Source organism: Arachis ipaensis, chromosome B4, assembly GCF_059453495.1.
Source record: "Arachis ipaensis isolate K30076 ecotype BB chromosome B4, ASM5945349v1, whole genome shotgun sequence".
In the NCBI taxonomy this organism is placed as follows: domain Eukaryota; kingdom Viridiplantae; phylum Streptophyta; class Magnoliopsida; order Fabales; family Fabaceae; genus Arachis; species Arachis ipaensis.
Genome location: NC_142439.1, coordinates 27,311,154 through 27,331,339, shown reverse-complemented (window position 1 = coordinate 27,331,339; position 20,186 = coordinate 27,311,154). Strand labels below are relative to the sequence as shown.

General features: G+C 35.1%; 1 pseudogene; it reads right to left on the bottom strand.

The window, feature by feature from the left end:
- LOC148567006 (uncharacterized) overlaps positions 1-20,186 on the bottom strand; it is a 44,462-nt pseudogene that overhangs the window by 745 nt on the left and 23,531 nt on the right.

Here is a 20,186-nt window from a genome sequence, read left to right as displayed (position 1 = left end):
GTTAATTTTACGGAATTTACACAAATATATTCATACCATTAATTAATTTAAAGTATTATTATTTACACGAATTCTAATTTTAATTAATATATAAATATTTTTCTCATAATCATATGTTAATATACACGTTCCTTTTACAAGGATAATACTTTTAAGATTAGGAAAGAAATTATTAATTAATTATATAATAAAGAATATCAAAATAAATTCATACTCAATATATAAAGAAAAAATCTCAAAATAAACTATCTTAAAGAAACTAATTACAGAATTTTTTACAACAAAAAATTTAAAATATTATATTATTCTCAAAATTCAATTTAAAAATTAGGTTTAATAGACTAATATATTTACTCTTTAATTAGAGTCTATGCATTTATTAATAATACTAATAAAATTAGAAAATAAATTATTAGTTAATAATATAATAATTTGATTTTCTAATTTAAAAACAAATAGTTTTGTACAATTATAGTATAATTTGTATAATTTACGTTTAGTTTAATTAGTAATAAATTAAAATATTATCTTTCTTTAAATAATATAATCATATAAAATACTACCATTAATTGATTTAAAATATTAATACACAAATTTTAACTTTAATAATATATAAATAATATCCATCTTTCTTATAATCATTTATTAATATACACGTTCTTTCGGTAAGTATAGTGCTTTTAAGATTAGGAAAAAAATTATTAATTAGCGATATAATAAAGAACATAAAAAAAAAATCATACCAAATACATTAGGAAATAAAATAATCTCAAAATAACTACTTAAAATAAATTAATCACAGAAATTTTAACAATAAATAAATTTAAATATTATTTTATTTTTAAAATTCAATTTGAAAATTATGTTTAATAGACTAATGTAATTACCCATTAATTAGAGGATATACATTTAAATATAATGTTTTTAAAGTTAGTAAATAAATTATTAATTAATGATATGATAATTTGTTTCTCTAGTTTAGGAATAAATATAAATAATATATATACAATTGTAGTAGTATAATTTGTATAATTTATATTTAATATAATTAATATTTTAAATTATAATATTACCTTTCTCCTAATAATATAATCATATATGTTCTTACCATTAATTAATTTAAAATATTAATACACATTTTAATTTTAATAATATATGAATATTATCTTTTTCATAATAATATATTAATGTCTACGTTCACTGAATACTATTGGTTATTAATAATGTATAATATATTACTATAAGTAAAGTATGATGTAAAACATGTATTTGAAAGCATTCTTTTTCTTATACACATTTATTATTATTGAGAAATAAATATTGTTATTATTTTAAATAATTTAATTTTTAATTATTGATAGATTAAAAGTATACCAAAATGATTTGACATATTATTATATGAGTAGCATTTTTTATTAAATTACTTGGATATATTACTGATAATGTAAACTTATAAATCGTAAAAGAATAACATTAATAAATTAAATATCATATATCTAAATTAAATAGACTTAACTAATAAAGTTATCTCAACTTTTTTGAAACAAAACTAATCAAATTCTAATATTAGAATTAAGTTATTTAAATAATATCTATGGTATTTAATTCTAGACCTTAGATGCATATACATTAGAATTATTTTTGTAACGACAACTAATGAAAATAGTTTAATCAGATTAAATATGTAGAATTCGTGCAAATTTAGATCATCCTCTTATTAATTAAGTTTCATAATCTATTATCCATATAATGCGTCAAAGCAAGAATAACCACATTTAATTCAATAATAAATTCAACTTCCCTACAAAAAATAACTTCACCTACATTTTACTAGATTAGTTATAATATATAAGAAATCCAAGTATCGTTCAAAAAAATGAAGTTCACAACCTCTGCTTTAGTGAACTCTTACATTCATAAAACTAGCAGTCGAATCAACGAAACAGCTTGAGTTAGAACATGATTATTGTGATGCATTGTAAATGTATTGTGATAATAAAAGACAATTCTACTGCAAGGACAAAAGAAAATAAGTTGAGTAAGAACACTAATTATATAATTAAAAGAATAAAAATAACATTGATAAAAGATGAAAAAATTTTAATATATACCTAAAAAAAGATCTTAAAACAAAGAATGTATTATTATTGTATGAAATAGTTAACAAAAGAAAATTTAAAAATAAAATAAAAAATTTTGGCTCTAGAATTTACACTCACGAATGGTAAATGAAATCATATAAATACTAATTATGTATGTTTGACAACTATATTATAATGATTGATAATTAGAATAATATTAAAATAATTTAAAATTATGATCTATTAATGCACATGTGAGATAATTTAAAAAATATATACATATCTTAAAAAATATAGATGTTGAATATGAAATTATGTATATTATTTGTGTGAAAGTATGAATGTTATGTGTGAAATTATAGATATTAAATTAAAAATATTTCAATTAATTTCACTACAGGAAACAAGAAAAGGAAAAAAATTAAAAAAATAAATTAAAAAAATTGTGCTTAATAGGCTGGAAATTAGCATTAGGTATGGTAATAGAGAAAATCTATAAGATTTAATAAAATTACTAATAATAGATAATATCTTCACTGTAATAATTGCTAAAGTAATTTGAATATTATTAATGTACTTTCTATTATATTATTACTATTAATACAATTAATGCATATCTTATTCAATTATTATGAAAAAAAAATGAAAAGCATGAGAAGAAGAACAATAAATATTTGTATTGTAATTCAGAAAAGCTAATAAAAAAATTTTTGAACTGTTTTTGATTAATTTTTTTATTACCTAATATTTCTGAATATTAAATAACTAATGTGATTATAATTAAATATATATTATTTACAAATAGATTATGAAATTATAATTTTATTATCGTTAATTTTTGTGTATTATCATCTATATATTTATAAAGGATACCTGTATTACCTATTATATTATATAAGTTAAATTATACAGTTGGTTTTTATATTTTTAGTGAAATTGTAAATTGGTTCCTACACTTTAAAAATTTGTAATTGGGTTCCTAAAAAGAATTAAAATTTGTAATTTAGTCTCTATCGGTCAAAAAGTGTTATTTTAACAGAATATTCTCAGAATATACTAAAAATATTCTGTTAAAATAGAGAATATGCTGAGAATAGTCTGTTAAATCAAACATTTTTTGAACGACGGAGACTAAATTACAAATTTTAATTCTCTTTAGGGATCCAATTATAAACTTTTAAAATATAGAGACAAATTTACAATTTTACTGAAAGTGTAGGGACCAACTATGTAATTTAACCTATTATATATTATCAAAATTGAAGTTCATCCACTAATAGCATAGTTGACGTGGCATATTTTTAAAGGTATTTTTTATTTATTTATTCATTTAAATGTATTTTAATCATTTACTTGATTTGATTGAGATTAATATCAAATTAGTTAATATTTTATTTGATCACATTAACTATAACTAATTAATTATATTATTTAGTTGATATGATTTGAATAAATGAATTGATTTTGTTTTAATTTGCATTAATTTTTTGTCTTATATATTTTAATTAATAATTTTTAAAAGTGTTATAATTAATTATTTTAAAAGTGTTAATAATTTTAATTAGTTAATATTTTTTATTTAGAATAAAATATATTTTTTGTCTCTAAGATTTTCGTAAAATTTTAAAAGTACCTAAAATTTTTAATTTGATTCAATTTTATCCCTAATATTTGCAATAAATTTTAACTAGTATATATACCCATGCGATGCACGAAAAATCTCTATTCAATTTATGTGTTTATTAGTATTTTTTATGTTTATTCTTTACTAATTTATTTAATTTATATAAAAATGATTAAGAAAACTCATCCTCCTAATTATTCTCTTAATTTATAAATAAATAAAGTATTTTATATTTTATTTTTAATATTTTAAAAAATAACATATATTTTTAGATTCTTACTCATTTAAATATTAAAGGGATAAATTAAGTCTCTTAATCATTATTCATTTTTTAGTATTGTATATTATATTTTTGTATAAATATTTTTTAATAATTACTAAAAAAATACAAATTTATGTTACATATTCATATATGATAAATAATAATTAACATGTTACAATGCAATGTAGAATTATAAATAAAATAGCTAAAATAGGGGTATTATAAATTAAATAAGATAAACACTTATATTGTTCTCTTAAATGGATAAATATAAAGAAACTAATTCAAAATTATCATCAAATTTTTCTTCTAAGCCTCCCTATTATTCAAAATCTCAATTTTCATGATTCAATTTCCATTCTATCTCGATTATATTCTCATATATATATATATATATATATATATATATATATATCACAACTAATTTTTTTTTAAATGCAATGTAAATAGTAAGAATCTAATTCAAATATTATTATCCAATAATATTAATTTTTATGACCAATATTATCTAATAATATGCTTTAAATAATCTCTTCAAAAATTTTATGTTGTATAAATTGATGTGTGGAAAACGATCCAACACAAAACTCACCGGAAAGTGTACCGGGTCGCATCAAGTAATAATAACTCACGTGAGTGAGGTCGATCCCACAGGGATTGAAGGATTGAGCAACTTTAGTTTAGTGGTTGATTTAGTCAAGCGAACAAGAGTTGATTTGAGTGATTTGTATCCAACAGAAGCTAAATTGCATGGAATTTAAAGGGAGAGGGATAATTGACAAGAATTTAAAGTGCAGAAGAATTAAAAGAGCTGAATCTTAAAGTGCAAGTAATGTAAATTGCAGAAATTTGAATTGCAAGAAATGTAAATAACTAAAACTTAAATTGCAAGAAATATAAATTGCTTGAATAATAAAAGGATTTGGGAACTGGGAGTGCAGAAATTAAACAATCACAAGTAAATTGCAACAAGCAGAAGAGTAGAAGATGAATTGAATTGAAGTAGATCTCAAACAGAAAAGTAAATTAGCTTGAAGAAGCATTCAGCAGATGAATTAAAATGAAAATGCAAATCTCACAGGTTGGATGAGACTAGAAATCCAAGTCTAGATCTCACTGCCTTCCTTGATCCAAATCAAAGAACAATTGCAAACAAATTAAAGATCAAAACAGTAAAGAAACTTGAATTCAAATCACCAAATCTTGAATTATGCAGAGAAAGGAACAAAGAGATCTCAAGGTGAGATTGAGACAGAATTTTCTCAATTCTCAACACCTAAGACTCAAGTAAAGCTTTGCAGAAAAGAAAACAAGAAAATCCAGAGGAAGAGAACTCAATTCTCCTCCCAATTCTCCAAGATTCAAAATCAAAGTAAAAACTCTCAAAATTACAAGTAAAAATTCTAAAAGAAGAAAAAGGGTCCTCTCTAAATCAAACTAGCTTCTATTTATACACTTCCTTCTAATGATCATTAAGCCTTGAATTTGGGCCCTTGGCCTTGATGGAATTGGGTTGAAGATAGCCTCTGTTGATTGCTCTTCGTCTTGAGAAGAAATCCGTTTGTACTATGGACTTTGGGATCATTTACGTTTGAGTCAACGTTTGAGGCAAACGTGGACTCAAACGTATTCGTATAATGGCATCATGCAGAATGGGGATTTGCTGTCACTCACGTTTGAGTTCACGTTTGAGGTCAAACGTGAGCTCAAACGTGATCCCTCCAAAGCAATTTTCAGCCAACCTTTAACCTCACGTTTGAGGCAAACGTTGGCACAAACGTTGAGCTCCTCCAGGGTTCTTATTAAGCCAACGTTTGACCTCACGTTTGAGGCAAACGTTGGCACAAACGTTAGCTTCCTCCAGGGTGGCTTTGTTGTTATCCACGTTTGAGTTCACGTTTGAGGCAAACGTGAATTCAAACGTGATCTTCTCAATGCTGCCTTCATTTCCATTCCTGCCATCCCCTTTCTTCAACCTTCCTCCAAGTCTTTTGGTCACCTATCATCAATCAACAAATGCATCAAAGCTATGCTAAAATCATGAGGCTTCTTCTCATCCTTGACATATAAGCAATAATAGCACAAAACCTCATGAAAATGCATCAATTTACTCATGGTTGATTGAATCCAAGTACACATGAATTTCTACCCAAATGGCTTACTTGTAACTCAAGAAAGTGTATAAAACCTATTAAAAACAAAGGAAAAAGACTAGTAAAACTAGGCTAAGATGCCCTGGCATCACAACACCAAACTTAAATCTTGCTTGTCCCCAAGCAAGCATCAAACAAAAGAGAGAATGACATGAAACAGAGAAGTGTGCATATCCTTATTGAGCATATAGTTGAATTTGGTCCATGGGGTTTTTATCTAGACAATGGTGGTTCATTTATTGTTTGCTATTTCATAAGAGATGTTTCCTTAAAGGTTTACTAAGTTTTCTGCTATAAGGCTTTACTTTGGCTTGTTCCCTTGCTAACTTTTCCTTCTTTGTTTTGCTCAGAGAGCTTATTATTCTTTGAAGGCTTTGTGGCAAATGTTGCAGCAGCCTTTGGCTTAATTTTGCTCAACATTCCTTCACCACAGACACATGGCTCACCCTTTTCTTCCTAGGATCATTGATGCCTAGCATCTCTTTGGATAACTAAGTGTTTTGTAGCTAGGTTGCTCTTTATTGTGGACTTTCAGTTGGCAATCCCAAATCAGTTGATCTAAGTGGCCAAGTTTTGAAATACTCCTTAGAACTTACTTGTCCAAGTATATCCTAGCACAAAAACACCACAGGCATGTGTCCTAGGGTCCAAGCTATTGGTGCCTAGCCTTATTATTTGTTTTCTTTGCCACTCTTGGCTTTTTCTCTTTCTTTTTCTTTCTATTTTATTTCATTCTCAAGGGATTTTTAATGATACAAGCCTTTATAATAGCAAACTAGTTCATTCTTCAAAGAACATATCATTATGCAGCATCTATTTTATGAGCCGCATTAAATCAATAAATACCATCACTAACTTTCATTCTAACTTATGCAACATTGGATATTTACTTCCTAATTCAAACATTTCTCTTTTATTCAAGTATATGGGACACAAAACAAAATTCAAGCTAAGTAATGGACAACAAGCATTATGCAGATCAGCATTCTTGACAAACAATTGTACTTGCAACCAAATAAACACTTTAGTAAGACATACAAGAATTCCCAATTTAAATTACTTCTTCACCAACAAGGATTAAGTGTAGACACAACCTTTCGGGTTGCCACTTTTCATTCTTCCTTCTGTTGTATCCCTTTTGAGTCATAATGAAAATTATCTTCAAATGTTGGCTAGTTTCCTGCATAATTCTCAAAAGTTGCTTGCTTCTCAAGCCCTTAAGTGAGTGGTTAGTATGCATGAATTGAGTGTATCTTTTAGATTTATTTTGGTGTGGGAACACCAAACTTAATTCCTTGCCACTGCCTCTGATGCGACAAGTTAACCAATTATGAATTCTCTTGGCCTTGCTAAAGGTTATGGAACTAAAAATTAGAAAGCAACAAAATGGTTATATGATTTGTCTGATTGCTTGGAGCTAGCATTATGCAGGAAGTGAGAGTGTGCTTTTTAGATAAAATATTGGTGGAACACCAAACTTATAATCCTTCATTCTCCCTTAAATTGTTTTGGTGTGCAACACCAAACTTAGATCCTTGCAATACAGACAAAACTACTCAACCTTTTTATTAAAATAGCTATGAAAAGAAAACTACCTCAGGTTGGGTTGCCTCCTAACAAGCGCTTCTTTATTGTCATTAGCTTGACATCCTTCATTCTTGCATAGCTTAGGTTCTGAATCTCTTTTTCCTTGTCCCATTGTTCTTCTAAGTAAGGCTTTGCTCTGTGCCCATTTGCTGTGAAATGACTCTGTGTTGCTTCATTTAGCAATTCAAGATTTCCATAAGGAAAAACCTTTGTCACTAAATAGGGGCCAGTCCATTTGGACTTGAGCTTGCCAGGGAAAATCTTGAGCCGTGAGTTGTACAGGAGTACTTGCTGTCCTGGTTTGAACTCCTTCTTTAAGATCTTCCTGTCATGCCACCTCTTGACTTTTTCCTTGTATATCTTAGCATTTTCATAGGCTTCTAGCCTAAATTCATCCAACTCATTTAGTTGTAATAACCTTTTCTCTCCTGCTGCCTGAGAATCAAGGTTGAGGAGTTTAGTAGCCCAAAAAGCTTTGTGTTCAAGTTCTACAGGGAGGTGGCAAGACTTGCCATACAATAGCTGAAAGGGGGACTTTCCAATGGGGGTTTTGAAAGCTATCCTGTATGCCCAGAGTGCATTTTCTAGCTTCCTAGCCCAGTCTTTTCTTGTGCTTCCCACTGTTTTCTCTAAGATCTTCTTCAACTTCCTATTTGCTAATTCAGCCTGGCCATTAGTCTGAGGGTGGTATGGTGTGGCTACTTTATGAATTACTCCATATTTGTGGAGGAGTTTCTCCATCTGTTTGTTGCAGAAATGGCTACCGCCATCACTAACAAGACTCTTGGGCACTCCATATCTAGTGAAAATGTGCTTCTTAAGGAATTGAAGGACAATCTGTGCATCACAGGTGGTTGTGGCTATGGCTTCCACCCACTTTGAGACATACTCCACTGCCACCAAAATGTATCTGAAAGAGTAGGAAGGGGGAAAGGGTCCCATGAAATCAACCCCCATAGATCAAATAGCTGCACTTCCAGAATGAAATTTTGAGGCATCTCATTCCTTCTTGTCAACCCTCCAGCTCTTTGGCATTCATTGCACTGGTGAACAAACTCTCTGGCATCCTTGAAGATAGTTGGCCAATAGAAGCCACTCTGCAGTATCTTTGCAGCTATTCTTTCTGGTCCAAAGTGTCCACCATAGGCTGAACCATGGCAATGCCACAATATATCTCTCATTTCATTTTCAGGGACACACCTCCTAATTACTCCATCAGAGCATCTCTTGAATAAGAAAGGTTCATCCCACAAGAATCTTCTTGCTTCATTAATTAGTTTCTTCACTTGTTGCTTGGAAAATTCTTGAGGTATCTTCCTTCCCACTTTGTAGTTTGCTATGTCGGCAAACCAAGGTGCTTGCTGAACTTGAAAAAGGTGCTCATCAGGGAAATTCTCATTCACTTGCTGTGGTCTATCCTGATTGGCTTCTTGTGGCACTCTTGATAAATGATTTGCTACTTGATTCTCACTTCCCTTTCTATCTCTTACTTCAATATCGAACTCTTGCAGTAACAGCACCCACCTAATAAGCCTTGGTTTTGAATCTTGTTTAGACATTAAATACTTGAGAGCAGCATGGTCAGTATATACTATAACCTTTGAACCAATCAAGTATTGTCTAAACTTATCAAATGCATATACAATTGCCAAAAGCTCTTTCTCAGTGGTGGTATAATTTTTTTGTGTTTCATTTAACACTTTGCTGGCATAATATATGACATGGTGCAGCTTGTCTTTCTTTTGTCCCAACACAGCACCAATAGCAAGGTCACTTGCATCACACATAAGTTCAAAAGGTAGTTTCCAACCAGGGAATGTGATAATTGGTGTTGTAATGAGTTTTCTCTTTAAAGTTTTAAAGGCATGTTTGCAAGTGTCATCAAAGATGAAAGGGCTATCAAGCATTAGCAAGTTGCTCCCAAGAATCTTTGATGAACCTCCTGTAAAAGCCAGCATGCCCAAGAAAGCTCCTTACTGCTTTCACATTAACAGGTATAGGAAGTTTTTCAATAATTTCTATTTTAGCTTTATCAACTTCTATACCTTTGCATGATACTTTATGCCCAAGAACTATCCCTTCAGGAACCATAAAATGGCATTTCTCCCAATTTAACACCAGGTTAGTTTCTTAGTATCTTTTCAAAACAAGAGTTAAATGATGCAGACAAGTGTTAAATGAATTGTCAAAGACAGAAAAATCATCCATGAAGACTTCTAAAAATTTTTCCACCATATCAAAGAAAATGGAAAGCATACACCTTTGAAAGGTGACTGGGGTTGGAACTATGGGCAATACCAGACTTGACCCAAGAGCATCTCCGCCCAAGCACTCACCTTGGAGGCTCGCGTGTGGGCACAAATAATGTCCCACCACATCTTTCCGAGAGCACTCATGAGTCCACTTTCACTGCTGACATGGCCATTCTCGTGTGGTGTATTCTCACAGACCAACCTCTCAACTTGCCACGGCTCATCCGACAGGCTATGGGCCGAGTACAGATTGCGGACAACCTGCCTTTTCCCGCATTGGTTACAGACTTGGTATCTGCAGTGAGAGTCTCCTATCGGGCTGGGGATATGTGGACCATGATTCCTAGGGATGATGAATTTATCCCGAATGGGAAATATATCAGACCTCCAGTACCATCTGTGAGCCGGAATGAAGCCCCGTCCTTCGCCGCCCCTTCATCTTCTACTCCACCATTATCCACATGGTGCACAAAATTTTAATGTCAATGTTCACATTACTCTCTTACAACTTCGCACAACTAACCAGCAAGTGCACTGGGTGGTCCAAGTAATACTTTACGTGAGTAAGGGTCGAATCCCACGGAGATTGTTGGTTTGAGGCATGCTATGGTTATCTTATTATTCTTAGTCAGGATGCCAACAACAGTGTTTTTCAAGTTCAATTGTAAAAAATGAGAGGGCATAAATATAAATACTTATTGTGCAATGATGGAGAATATGTTGGAGTTTTGGAGATGCTTTGTCTTCTGAAATTCTGCTTTCCTCTGTTTTCTGATTCACGCACGCAAGTCCTCCTATGGCAAGCTGTGTGTTGGTGGATCACCATTGTCAATGGCTACCATCCATCCTTCCAGTGAAAAGGGTCCAGGTGCGCTGTCACCGCACGGCTAATCATCTGCAGGTTCTCAATCGTACCGGAATAAGATTTACTATCCTTTTGCGTCTGTCACTACGCCTAGCACTCGCGAGTTTGAAGTTCGTCACAGTCATTTAATCCCTGAATCCTACTCGGAATACCACAGACAAGGTTTAGACTTTCCGGATTCTCTTGAATGCTGCCATCAATCTAGCTTATACCATGAAGATTCTGATTAAGAGATCCAAGAGATATTCATTCATTCTACGGTGAACGGGAGTGGTTGTCAGGCACGTGTTCGTGGGGGAATAATGATGATTGTCACGTTCATCACATTCATGTTGAAGTGCGAATGGATATCTTAGATAGGAACACGCATGTTTGAATAGAAAATAGAAACACTTGCATTAATTCATCGAGACACAGCAGAGCTCCTCACCCCCAACAATGGAGTTTAGAAACTCATGCTGTCAAAGAGTACAAAATTCAGATCTAAAAATGTCATGAGATACAAAATAAATCTCTAAAAGTTGTTTAAATACTAAACTAGTAACCTAGGTTTACAGAAAATGAGTAAACTATGATAGATAGTGCAGAAATCTACTTCTGGGGCCCACTTGGTGTGTGCTGGGGCTGAGACTAAAGCTTCTCACGTGCCTGGGCTGTTTTGGGCGTTCAACACCAGGCTGTAACCTGTTTCTGGCATTGAACTCCAACTTGTAACGTGTTTCTGGCGCTGGACGCCAGACTGTAACATGGAACTGGCGTTGAACGCCAATTTACGTCGTCTATTCTTGAGCAAAGTATGAACTATTATATATTGCTGGAAAGCCCTGGATGTCTACTTTTCAACGCAATTAGAAGCGCGTCAATTGTACTCCTGTAGCTCCAGAAATTCCATTCCGAGTGCAGAGAGGTCAGGATCCAACAGCATCAGCAGTCCTTTTTCAGCCTGAATCAGATTTTTGCTCCGCTCCCTCAATTTCAGCCAGAAATTACCTGAAATTACAGAAAAAAACACAAACTCATCGTAAAGTCTAGAAATATGAATTTTTCCTAGAAACTAATGAAAATAAACTAAAAACTAACTAAAACATACTAAAAACTATATGAAATTAACCCCAAAAAGCGTATAAAATATCCGCTCATCACAACACCAAACTTAAACTGTTGCTTGTCCTCAAGCAACTAGATAAATAATATAGAACACAAATGAGTCAAGAAACAATAATATCTCAGAGTTTTTGAGTGAAGCTCATATTCTAATTAAATGAGCGGGGCTAGTAGCTTTTTGCTTCCGAACAGTTTTGGCATCTCACTTTATCCATTGAAGCTCAGAATGATTGGCATCTATAGGAACTTAAAATTCAGATAGTGTTATTGATTCTCCTAGTTCAGTATGTTGATTCTTGAACACAGCTACTTTTATGAGTCTTGGCCGTGGCCCTAAGCACTTTGTTTTCCAGTATTACCACCAGATACATAAATGCCACAGACACATAATTGGGTGAACCTTTTCAGATTGTGACTCAGCTTTGCTAAAGCCCCCAATTAGAGGTGTCCAGGGTTCTTAAGCACACTCTTCTCTTTGCTTTGGACCTTGACTTTAACTGCTCAGTCTCAAGTTTTCACTTGACACCTTCACGCCACAAGCACATGGTTAGGGACAGCTTGGTTTAGCCGCTTAGACCAGGATTTGATTTCCTTAGGCCCTCCTATCCACTGATGCTCAAAGCGTTGGATCCTTTTTATTACCCTTGCCTTTTGGTTTTAAGGGTTATTGGCTTTTTCTGCTTGCTTTTTTTTTTTTTGCAAGCTTTGTATTCACTGCTTTTTCTTGCTTCAAGAATCATTTTTATGATTTTTCAGATTACCAATAACATGTCTCATGTTTATCATTCTTTCAAGAGCCAACATATTTAACATTCAAGAACATCAAATTCCAAAGACATATGCACTGGCATTCATTCAGAAGGCAGAAATCATTGCCACCACATGTAAACAATTAGAATTTGTTTTATTAAAAACTTGAAAATTATTGCCTCCTTGTTCTAAAGAAAATCTTCTATTTTATTCATGTTTAATGATGATGAGAAAAATAAATTATAGCTTAACTGGGGATAAAATCAAAATATAAATACTAATTACCATTATATGACTCCTAAGGTGAAACTCAAATAATAGAAAAAAAGTTATCACAGGGTTAAGGTTAAGATCAGAACTCAACAACCTTGACTTTGGAAAGCGGATGCCTCTTTAGTCTGTGGGGTGCTTGGCCCTTCAAGAGATAGTTTCTGACGCTTTAGTTCTCTTAATTCACGCCCTTGCACCTCTTGTTCTCTGAGCAATTTGCAAAGCATGCTATTTTGATTTTGCTGTTCTTCCTTCAATTGGTCCATGGTTTCTTGCAACTTAGTGACAGATGCCTCAAGATGCTCCCAGTATTCAAATTGAGGGAGTTCTGGTAGGAATTCTTGCGCCCTCCTCTTGATGGGGTCATCCTGCATTTGTTGTTTTTCCATTGTGATTTTAGTGATTGGTTGCTCCACTGAGATATACTCTGTTATTCCCATCTTTACTCCAGCATCTTTGCAGAGCATAGAGATTAGGCTTGGATAAGCCAACCTGGCATCCTTGGAGTTCTTGTTGGCAAGTATGTAGAATTCAGATGGGATCAGTTGATGAACTTCTACTTCTTTTCCCAACATAATGCAATGGATCATCACTGCTCTTCTAATATTGACTTCAGAACGGTTGCTAGTGGGAAATATAGAATGCCCAATGAAGTCCAGCCATCCTCTGGCGACTGGTTTGAGATCTTCTCTCTTGAGTTGATTTGGGGCACCCTTCGTGCTGGTGGTCCACCTGGCTCCAGGGATGCATATATCCTCTAGAATCTTATCCAGGCCCTTGTTAATTCTCATCATTCTCCTATTGAAGGAGTCTGGGTCATCTTTCAGCTGAGGTAGCTTAAAGATCTCCCTGATTTTGTCAGGGTGGATGTGAACAATCTTTCCTCTGACCACAGTCCTATAGTCATAGAGGGCAGCTCCAGATATTCTCTGCCTGTCTGTTTGCCACAGATTAGCATAGAATTCTTGAACCATATTCCTTCCCACTTTCGTTTCAGGATTAGCTAGGACTTCCCAGTTCTTGTTTCGAATCTGCTCTTGGATCTCCGGATATTCATCTTCTTTCAGATCGAACTTGACTTCCGAGATCACAGATCTTAGACCCATTATTTTGTAGTAATGGTCTGAATGTTCTTTGGTTAAGAACCTCCCTTGATTCCAAAGTGGTTTTGGAACACTCTCTTTCTTGCCTCTTGGAGTGGGTTGTTTTCCTTTAGGAGCCATGATCTTAGTGGGTATGGTTTAGTGATCACGGATAAACACACCAAACTTAGAGGATTGCTTGTCCTCAAGCAAAAGAAAAGAAAGGAGATGGATAGAAGGAGAGCTAGTGTTGAATGGTGGATGAGAGGAAGGAGGCCGAATGTGTTTTTAAAAGGGAGGGGGGGTGGGTTTTCAAAAATAGGGAGAAAGATAAGATAGAAGATATGATTTAAAAAGAGATAAGTATGATAAGAAAAGATATAATTTAAAATTGAAAAGATATGAAAGATATTTGAAAAAGATAAATTTGGATTTTTGAAAAAGATAATATGGAGATTTGAAAAAGATATTGAAAAGATTTTTGAATGAAAAGAGATAGATTTGTTTTGAAAATTTGAAAAAGAGTTGAATTGGATTGAAAAAAAGGATTTGTGCTTATGGATTAAGATACATTTGATATTTTTTTTAAAGTAGGGTTTTTAGAAATTAGGGATTTTAGAAATCAGGGTTTGTAACATGTTTATGCAAGAAATCATGAATTGAAACATGAAACTTAAGATTAAAATAAAAAATATGAAGAAAAAAAACGAATTTACCTCCTCCCCACCATCCTGGCGTTAGAACGCCCAAACGCTGCATGTTTTGGGCGTTCAACGCCCAACTGCTGCTTCTCCTGGGCGTTCAATGCCCATCTGTTGCTTCTTTCTGGCGTTGAACGCCAGGAACTCCTTTGTCACTGGGCGTTTTTCTGAATGCCCAGGACGCTGTAAATCTGGCGTTAAACGCCCAGAAGGAGCTTCTTTCTGGCGTTCAATGCCCAGAAGATGCTTCTTTCTGGCGTTTAACGCCCAGATGGCTATCCTTACTGGCGTTCAACGCCCAGTGGATGCTTCTTTTGGGCGTTGAACGCCCAAAACAGACTTTACTGGCGTTTTCTTGCCAGTGAGCTCTTTTTCTCTGTTTTGTGTGCAGAATCCTTCTGTAACCCTGTAAACTTATACAATTGACTCTTTACCTTAGTATCATTGAACTTTATATAAACAAATAAAATCAAGAATAGGGCAAAATTCTTAGAGGAAGTGATGCCCCATGGCTGGGTTGCCTCCCAGCAAGCGCTTCTTTATTGTCTTTAGCTGGACCTTGCTGAGTTTTTACTCTAGCCTCAGCCTTGAGCACTCTTGCTCAATATTGCCTTCAAGATAGTGCTTGATTCTCTGTCCATTAACAATGAACTTCTTATCAGAATCAATATCTTGAAGCTCCACATAACCATATGGTGATACACTTGTAATCACATATGGTCCCCTCTACCAGGACTTCAGTTTCCCGGGGAATAGCCTGAGCCTAGAGTTAGACAACAGAACCTTTTGTCCTGGTTCAAAGATTCTAGATGACAGCTTTCTGTCATGCCACCTTTTTTATTTTTCTTTATAAAGCTTGGCATTTTCGAAAGCAGTGAATCTGAATTCCTCTAGCTCATTCAGCTGGAGCAATCTTTTTTCTCCAGCTAATTTGGCATCAAAGTTTAGGAATCTGGTTGCCCAGTAGGCTTTATGTTCCAGTTCCACGGGCAGGTGGCATGCCTTACCATACACAAGTTGGTATGGAGAGGTCCTTATAGGAGTCTTGAATGCTATTCTGTAAGCCCACAGAGCATCATCCAAGCTTCGTGCCCAATCCTTTCTACGGGTACTCACAGTCCGTTCTAGGATTCTTTTTAGTTCTCTGTTAGAAACTTCAGCTTGTCCATTTGTCTGCGGATGATATGGAGTTGCCACCTTATGGCGAATCCCATATCGGACCATGGCAGAGTAAAGCTGTTTGTTGCAGAAGTGAGTGTCCTCATCACTGATTAGTACCCTAGGGACACCAAATCTGCTGAATATATGTTTCTGGAGGAACTTTAGTACTGTTTTAGTATCATTGGTGGGTGTGGCAATGGCCTCTACCCATTTTGATACATAGTCAACTGCCACCAGAATATAAGTGTTTGAGTATGATGGTGGAAAAGGCCCCATGAAATCAATTCCCCATACATCAAACAACTCAATCTCCAAGATTCCTTGTTGAGGCATGGTGTAACTGAGAGGTAAATTACCAGCTCTCTGGCAACTGTCACAGTTACGTACAAACCCTCGGGAATCTCTATAGAGTGTAGGCCAGTAGAAACCACATTGGAGGACCTTGGTGGCTATTCGCTCACCTCCGAAATGACCTCCATATTGTGATCCATGGCAATGCCATAGGATCCTTTGTGCTTCTTCCTTAGGCACACACCTATGGATTATTCCGTCTGCACATCTCTTAAAGAGATAGGGTTCATCCCACAAGTAGTACTTTGCATCAGTAATTAATTTTTTCTTTTGTTGCCTGCTGTACTCCTTGGGAATGAACCTTGCAGCTTTGTAGTTTGCAATGTCTGCAAACCATGGTAATTCCTGAATGGCGAACAAATGCTCATCCGGAAAGGTTTCAGAGATCTTAATAGAGGGGGAGGACGCCCCTTCCACTGGTTCTATCCGGGACAGATGGTCAGCCACTTGGTTTTCTATCCCTTTTCTGTCTCTTATTTCTATATCAAACTCTTGCAGAAGTAACACCCATCTTATGAGTCTGGGTTTTGAATCCTGCTTTGTGAGTAGATATTTAAGAGCAGCATGATCTGTGTACACAATCACCTTTGATCCTACTAAGTATAATCTAAACTTGTCAATAGCATAAACCACTGCAAGCAATTCTTTTTCTGTGGTTGTGTAATTTTTCTGGGCATCATTCAGAACACGGCTAGCATAATAAATGACATGCAAAAGCTTGTCATGCCTCTGCCCCAGCACTGCACCAATGGCGTGATCACTGGCATCACACATTAATTCGAATGGTAATGTCCAGTCCGGTGCAGAGATAACTGGTGCTGTGACCAGTTTAGCTTTCAAAGTTTCAAATGCCTGCAGGCACTCTGTGTCAAACACAAATGGCGTGTCGGCAGCTAGCAGGTTGCTTAGAGGTTTTGCAATTTTTGAAAAATCCTTTATAAACCTCCTATAGAATCCTGCATGCCCCAGAAAGCTTCTGATTACCTTAACATTGGCAGGTGGTGGTAATTTTTCAATTACCTCTATTTTAGCTTGATCCACCTCTATTCCCTTGTTTGAAATTTTATGCCCAAGGACAATCCCTTCAGTCACCATAAAGTGACATTTTTCCCAGTTTAAAACCAGGTTGGTCTCTTGGCATCTTTTCAAAACCAGTGTCAGGTGATCAAGACATGAGCTGAATGAGTCTCCATATACTAAGAAGTTATCAATGAAGACTTCCAGAAATTTTTCCACCATATCAGAGAAAATAGAGAGCATGCATCTCTGAAAGGATGCAGGCGCATTACACAGCCCAAAAGGCATCCTTCTGTAAGCAAATACTCCAGATGGACATGTGAATGCTATTTTCTCTTGATCCTGGGGATCTACTGCAATTTGGTTGTAGCCTGAATAGCCATCCAAAAAGTAGTAGTAATTATGACCTGCTAGTCTTTCTAGTATCTAGTTTATAAATGGTAAAGGAAAATGATCATTTCTGGTGGCTGTATTGAGCCTTCTGTAATCAATACACATGCGCCACCCTGTAACTGTTCTTGTAGGAACCAGTTTATTTTTTTTTTATTATGAATCACTGTCATGCCTCCCTTTTTAGGGACAACTTGAACAGGACTCACCCAGGGGCTATCAGAAATAGGATAAATAATCCCAGCCTCCAGTAATTTAGTGACCTCTTTCTGCACCACTTCCTTCATGGCTGGATTTAGCCGCCTCTGTGGTTGAATCACTGGCTTAGCATCATCCTCCAATAGGATTTTGTGCATGCATCTAGCTGGGCTTATGCCCCTAAGGTCACTTATGGACCACCCAAGAGTTGCCTTGTGTGTCCTTAGCACTTGGATTAGTACTTCCTCTTCCTGTGGATTTAAAGCAGAGCTTATGATCACTGGAAAAGTATCACTTTCTCCCAGAAATGCATATTTCAAGGAGGGTGCTAATGGTTTGAGCTCGGGTTTAGGAGGTTTTTCCTCTCCCTGAGGAAATTTCAAAGGCTCTTTCAATTCCTCTGAATCCTCTAGATCAGGCGAAACATCTTTAAAGATGTCTTCCAGCTCTGATTCGAGACTCTCAGCCATGTTGATCTCCTCCACCAGAGAGTCAATAAGATCAACTTTCATGCAGTCTTTTGGTGTGTCTGGATGCTGCATGGCATTGACAGCATTCAATTTAAACTCATCCTCATTGACTCTCAGGGTGACCTCCCCCTTTTGGACATCAATGAGAGTTCGTCCAGTTGCTAGGAAAGGTCTTCCTAGAATGAGATTAGCACTCTTGTGCTCTTCCATTTCCAGCACAACAAAGTCGGTGGAAAAGGCAAATGGCCCAACCCTGACAATCATGTCCTCAATCATGCCTGATGGGTATTTAATGGAGCCATCAGCAAGTTGGAGACATATCCGGGTTGGTTTAACTTCTTCAGTTAAACCAAGCGTTCTGATGGTGGATGGAGGTATCAGGTTGATGCTTGCCCCAAGATCGCATAAAGCTGTCCTGGTGCAATTTCCCTCTAATGTGCATGGTATCAGAAAGCTTCCGGGATCTTTAAGCTTTTCAGGAAGGCTTTTCAGAATGACTGCACTGCATTCTTCAGTGAGGAGAACTCATTCAATTTCTCTCCAATCCTTCTTATGACTCAAGATCTCTTTCATGATCTTAGCGTAAGAAGGTATTTGCTCAAGTGCTTCTGCAAACGGAATCTTTATTTCAAGAGTCTTGAGATAATCTGCAAAGCGAGCAAATTGCTTATCCTGCTCCTCTTGGCGGAGTTTTTGAGGATAAGGTATCTTGGCTTTATATTCCTCAACCTTGGTTGTTGTAGATTTATTTCCTACAGAAGTGGTTGAAGAAGCCTTTTTAGATGGGTTGTCATCAGCACTTGTGTGTGTCTGATCCCTCTCTGGCAATTGAGTGCCAGAGTTAGAAGCTGGAGTGACGTTAGACGCCAACTCCTCATCTGCTCCTGGCGTCTGAACGCCAGAATTGTGCTTCTTTTGGGCGTTCAACGCCAGTTCTTTGCTTGTTTCTGGCGTTGAACGCCAGTCCTGAGCATGGTCTGGCGTTCAGCGCCAGCCTTCCACCCAATCTCTGGCGTTTTAACGCCAGAATTATTTTTTTCTGGGCTCTTACTGTCCTCAGATGGATTTTGGGTGGTTTGCTCATTTCTTGGCTTCCTGCTGCCTTGAGATGGGGTATTTAATATTTTTCCACTTCTTAATTGAACTGCTTGGCATTCTTCTGTTATTTGTTTTGACAGCTGCTATTTTGTTTGCTTCAATTGTTCTTCCATATTTATATTAGCCATCCTTGTCTCTTGTAGTCTATCTTTGAATTTGGCTAACTGCTGTGTTAGAAAGTCCAATTGCTGATTGAATTCAGTAGCTTGTTCAGCAGGACTGGGTTCAGTAGTTACTGTTTTAGCCTCTTCTTTCATGGAAGGGTCACTGCTTAGGTACAGATGCCGATTTCTGGCAACTGTATCAATGAGCTCTTGAGCTTCTTCAATTGTCTTTCTCATGTGGATAGATCCACCAGCTGAGTAATCTAGAGAGATCTGAGCTCTTTCTGTAAGCCCATAATAGAAGATGTCTAACTGAACCCACTCTGAAAATATTTCAGAGGGGCATTTTCTTAGCATCTCTCTGTATCTCTTCTAGGCATCATAAAGAGATTCATTATCTCCTTGTTTAAAGCCTTGGATGTCCAGCCTTAGCTGTGTCATCCGTTTTGGAGGAAAGTATTGATTTAGGAATTTTTCTGTCAGCTGTTTCCATGTCTTTATGCTAGCCTTAGGTTGGTTATTTAACCACCTCTTAGCTTGGTCTTTTACAGCAAATGGGAACAGTAATAATCTGTAGACATCCTGATCTACTTCCTTATCATGTACTGTGTCAGCAATTTGTAAAAACTGTGCCAGAAACTCTGTAGGTTCTTCCTGTGGAAGACC